The sequence below is a fragment of the Nicotiana attenuata genome, unplaced genomic scaffold, assembly GCF_001879085.1.
Source record: "Nicotiana attenuata strain UT unplaced genomic scaffold, NIATTr2, whole genome shotgun sequence".
Taxonomy (NCBI): Eukaryota; Viridiplantae; Streptophyta; class Magnoliopsida; order Solanales; family Solanaceae; genus Nicotiana; species Nicotiana attenuata.
In genome coordinates, this window is record NW_017671150.1 from 85,127 (window position 1) to 91,200 (window position 6,074).

The window sequence follows — 6,074 nt, forward strand, 5'->3', positions numbered from 1 at the left end:
TTAGGACTAAAACAAAAGCAAAAAGGTACTAATAAGCAGTCAAAATCCCCACTTACCAGACTCATGCTCGATCGCAGCAGTCACGGTATCATGCAGTTCAGCCTACTTGGCATTTGCCTCCTTGAGATCATCGTGTAATTGAGTGGATTATTGGCTGTGGGCTATTCTATCTTGCTAGGATTGCTGCAATCGAGCCTCAAACTCACCCATTTGAACAACTTTTCCTTCGATGCAAGGAGGCGCTCGACAAACTAGTTCTGTTCGGACAAAAGTTGATTTCGTTTCGTTATAAGTCGCTCTTTATCCAAAATCAACCTTTGCAAGCCCTCCAAAGCAAAGTGGTTAGCCTAAAAAGGTTAAAAGTTTGATTATTAAGGCAAAATCTGACAAACAAAAAAGGGAAGAGAAGAATGTTAGGTTGATACATGAGCAACAGTGCATGCTATTGTTTTGCAGACACTCAGTAGAAAGGGGAGTCCATTTTTCTCCGATCTTTCTCTGTGGCCAGCGGTTTTAGGTAGTTGGCAACTTCCACCAGCTTGGAAAGTATGTGGCACTCATTCGAAATTGTGAGAATGGCATTTTGTTTTCCATTAAGATTTTGAGTGGGTGTCGGGAAGGTGTTCACTAGGTTCCCATGATCTTATCACCATGGGGAAGGAACATTGTTTGTTTGTTTGATTGGGGCCAATGTAGAGGTAGCATCTAGGGTAGAAGGAGATGTAGTTGTAGCTGAATCAGAAATTATTGGCGGAGGAACGTCAAGAGGAGAACTCCTTTGACCGGAGGCAACAATGGGGATTCAAAAAAGAGATGCATCGTTTTCGGCCAATCCCATTTCCGTGAAGAGACCTTGAACTCTTCTGGTTGTGGAGTTTGAAGCTCACCCGACTGAGCATCCTGTTGAGCTGATGAAGATCTTGGTTTTCTCTAAAGGGGAGCCGCTTCAGCATCTATTCCTTCATCATCAAGGACCACTGTGGCCGGTCCGGTAGGTGTTTCTTTCAAATTTTTCTCCCGAGTCCCAGCTGACATTGTACGTTTTCTCTTTGATTTCTTGTCTTTAGGCCGGGGACTCTTGGAGAAGGCGCCTTCATCGGAAGCGAGAGTATATTTAGGAGTTCTCTTCCAGTTAAGGACATTATGCAATGTCCGTTGGGCTTTCTCTGCATCATCGAGAACCTCAATGGCGGGGCAAATAACGGATCCTTCGTAAGTCTTATGTGTTGCAAAAAAAGAATTGACAAATTGATTCTAATTCATGCTAAAAGATGAAAGAATGAAGGTAGAATATTTACTTACCATGGTTTTTGGCTTTGTAGTTAAACCTGAGAGCCATTTCTTTCCACCTTCAAGATTCCGGTGTAGAAATATCCAAAATTTTCTATACCCGTTCGGCCAGGTTTTAGACCCCTTGTGGTTCCCAATGAGTAGCTGGAATAAGGGAAATACAAAGTTAATGAAGGAGGAATGTCTTTTAAACATGAAAAGGAAAAGATATATGAAGACTTACAAAAAAGGTTCCACAATTCTAGAATAACAGGTGTTGTTGTCGGGAGAATATCCCTGGTAGCGATGACAAAGAACCATTCCATCCAGCCACGATTGTTGTCATCATTAACATCGGTAAGATGAGTGTGGTGACTGCATTTGCTGAGCTTCAGCACACCCTCGCCGAAGATCATTATAGAGTAGAGACTGGTCATATATGCGAGAGTTAGGGTTTCCCCAGTCTCAGAGCACAATTTTCGGTGGCAAAACACCGTACACCATACTGATGGGCCTGCTTGACACAAATAGATTTGATAACGGTAGCAGAATTCTAAAATTATTAGGTCGATTCCTTGACCCAATCCCAATGTTAAAGGGTATGTATAAACATACATGAACCCTGGTTTAGAGAAGGTGACCCTTTTCACCTCACTAGGGGCGAAGATTTCAATATTATTCCAATTTCCATCTTCCTTCACGACGAAAAGGTTAGCAAGACGAATGGAAGAGAGGTACCTGCGAATAGGCCAGTGTCTATCATTTTGGGGGTTAATAGGAAGGGGTGGCAAAACTAACCTAAACCTATTTGACCCGCCAACCCGCCCAAGTTTTAATAGATTTGGGCTAGAACGATTTTGGTAATGGGCTGTTTTGGGCTAGCCCAATTTAACTCATAAAAAATTATCAGCCCAAATGGAGTCATGATGATGCCCAACCTTAACCCATAGAAATGCCCAATCTTAGAGTTCTACCTTGACCCATATTCTGAAAAATATTTTCTAATTTTCACATGTTTGATTGGTTTAAATCATTGAAAGATATTTTCTTTATGAATTCGTTTTTCTCCAATTGGAGAAAAATATTTTTCCTATCAAGAGAAGGGAAAATATTTTTCAAACTGTTTTTCAACCTTCCCCTTCTCCACCAATCCCCACCACCATACCCTAACCACCACCCACCTCCCCTACCTGATCCCCACCTTAACCCTACTCTCACAGTCTCACCAACCCAACCCCGCCCCTACCCCGGCCCCCACCGTAAATATATGAAAATATTATTTAGAGTACTTACTATTAATGATGTAGAAAATGTATTTTCTTTCATTTAACGAAATGAGTATTTTTTTTCATGACATAGATTAATTATTTTCTTTCATTATAACAAAATAAATACTTTCTTTTCATGATGTCGAATGATTTATTTAACTAACTGTTGTTGACAAAAATAATCATCAAACATGAAAAAAGTCTGAAAATAAAGAAGAAACACATTATCACAATAGAAAAAACAACAAATAAAATTTATATTAATAAAATAAAGGACAAGTACTGGGCTATTTTTTTGGTATCACAATAAAATAAAATAAAGTACTCATTTTATTAAAATGAAAGAAAATACTTTTTTTACCACATGAAAAGAAAATATTCTTTTTATTGAAATAAAAGAAAATACTTTTTCTACGACATAAAAATAAAGTACTCATTTTGTGACTCTCAGATGGAGAATGTTGATCACAAGAAGAGGATCCTTATCAAAAATCATTAGAAGAGGGTCATCGAAATAAAGAAGTTGTCCAGTCAGAAAAACCCCCAACATCATTATAATTTTAAGTTAGTACTTTAGTAACAAAGCTTAGACTTACCATACTCTAAAGATCATCCTTCATAAAAATGTTATTTTCGCAACAGCACTCATCCTCATTGGTTTTTTATATACATCACAGGAAGAGAATAATTTATTAAAAAATTAGAATTATGACCTTGTTAAGCTGCATAAACTAAAGCAATTCATTGGAGAATCAGTAAAGACCTGGCTTACTTCCGTCAAACTAATCCTCTATATTAATAGAGCAAATTGGAGAAAAAGTTGAAGGTCAGTTCTTTTTAGAATTTAATTGTCTAGGAGGAATTTCAATGTGACTTTGGGACATGATTCAAATGTTTCATATTTGTTGATACATTTAACCGTGCACTTTTAGTTAATTGCAGTTCATTTCATCAAAATGCACATCATGTGGTACTACAGAAGAAAGCTGGTTCTTCTTTCCTATCACGCACCAGAGAAGAAGTGAAGCAATTGCTACTTTGCTTGAGGGCAAATGATGTTGGCGTTGTAATTTGAGAATGGGGCATTTAGGAAATACTTCGTTATCTTGGTAAAAACTTACCTGCACCGGGTGTTTGCACCAAACCAATAAATACATGACATGTGTCTTACATATGAACTTCAATCATTTAACCATGGTAAATTATATGCATTCTCATATAATTAAATTAATTAACCATGGTGAGTTAAAATAGTTTGGTGTAAACATCGGCTGTGGGTAAGTATTTACCCGTTATCTTAATGTTAAACTTCAAACATTTAGGAAATACTTTGTGATCTCAAAACTTACCAGAATATTAAACTAGAAATGTTTGAAGTATCTTATATGATCGAGTAATTGAGTTAGTTGCTTATCCATTCTCAAAGTTCATCTACATGCTTTTTTTTGCACACACTTATTACATGCTCAGAAAAAAGTTTGGTTCTGAATACACAAATGTTGAAGTAAAAGGTTGTTTAAAGTAATTGCTTTAGAGGTGAGAGGAAAAATGCATCAGACACCCGGGCGTAGCACGGGCACCCCCATCTAGTATAAATTAATCTAAAGAAGTTTATTTTTTGTATTACTCTCTTGTTCCAAAAAGATTAACTGATTCAGGGTACAAAACCCATACATTTCAACTTTTTATGAAATTAAACATATGTTTCTTAATCATATTGAAAGAAAATCATATACTTAAAAATTACACCAAAGTCACACTATCACACTTTGGTATAATTCTCGAATACCCATGTATTATGCCTCAACATTTAGAAGCTGGCATGTGGATTGTCCCCATCGCTAGCACCACAAATAATGTTAGTATTCTGTATTCAAAATCAAAAAAATCAGAAAACGTTAGTTTAAGATAACAAAAACAGAAAATTTCGAGCCCACAACCGAGATTTGCTCTCTTCTCAACTTTTTAAGAGCTAAAAGAAGTGCTTCCATATAAGCACAAGAATTTTCCTCTTCCTATCCAATGAGGGACATAGTTCCTTTATAAAATGAACTACTTCAAAATTTCATTTCCCTCTTGTATTGGGAAAAAACTGAATTTATATTGAAGGTGACGTGGCATGACACGTGGACTGGTCAAATGGTCAAAACATGATGATCAGTTAAGAGGCACGGGCGATATCAGATACGAGGAGAAGAAAGTTAAATAGGCACGAGATGCTATTCAAATGATACGAGTCTCGTATCTATTTAACTTAATTAAAGCCAGGAGGTCAGAAGGAATTGAAGATATGAATCTAATGGCATAAAGGAGCCTAAATTCAGTATTAAATGTCAAATACGTTAGCGAATCAGTATTGAATGGGAATGATTGTGTAACGTTTCATTTAGTGTCATTTAATGCTCATAATTGCCTCTTTAAGGCTAAGGCATTATACCTTTTCCTAGAAAAATCAACTATAAAAGGAGGAGGTCTCAGCATTTGTAAGGACACGAAAAATCATTGAGATTACATTGAAATACAAACTTATTTACTGCTTTATTATCCTCAAAAATTTCTTATTCTTTTCGTCTCCTGATTATCAGTAACCCGATTTTTTCTCTTAATTTCTAGTTTTAACCGAAATTCTATTTTTTGGTTAAACAAATTGGTTCCATTACCGGGAATCTGATAATCTATTCCTTTTTAAGTTACATTTTATTTGTTGTTATCATCATGTCAAACGACAACAACAACAACAACAAAAATGCTGATGAAAATCAAATCCATCAGAATCAAGGAGATTTACACAACATTAACGTAGTTCCTTCCCCTCAAAATTCACCACATCAATCTCGTGAAGGTACTCCTGCACCAGAATCTCATGCTGACGAGCAAGGACAATCTGAACATTTTGAGGGACCAGATGAAGCTTTACAACAAATAATTGATGCACGGGTTAGCCAAGCTCTTCAAGCTCTAGTTAGCCGGTTACCTGTTGCATCACCTACACCTACGCCTAATAACAATACATTGGAGAATCCACGTTCTGGCCTTGTTAATTCTGCAAATGAGGGAACCCCCAGCGAACCACGAGAAACGGATCCAGGTAATACAAATAATTCTCATTTACAAAATTTGGTACTAACTTTCCAGAAACAACTCAAAGAACAAAACGAGCGCATCGAGCAAATCCCTGGAGTCCCCCCAATAATCAAAGGAGTAGATGTGGATAAATACTCACAACAACCTTGGAAACCAAGTGTTGCTCCCCTTCCAATCCCTAAAAAGTTCAAAATGCCTGACATCTCAAAGTATGATGGCACAACGGACCCACGTGATCATGTGACGGCATTTACTACAGGTGTCAAAGGCAATGATTTAACCAAGCAGGAAATAGAGTCCGTGTTGGTCAAGAAATTTGGAGAAACACTCACCAAGGGTGCACTAACCTGGTATTCTCTTTTGCTTGAAAATTCTATAAACTCTTTTGCTGAGCTTGCAGATTCTTTTATTAAGGCGCACTCAGGAGCTCAAAAGGTTGAGAAGAGAATGGAA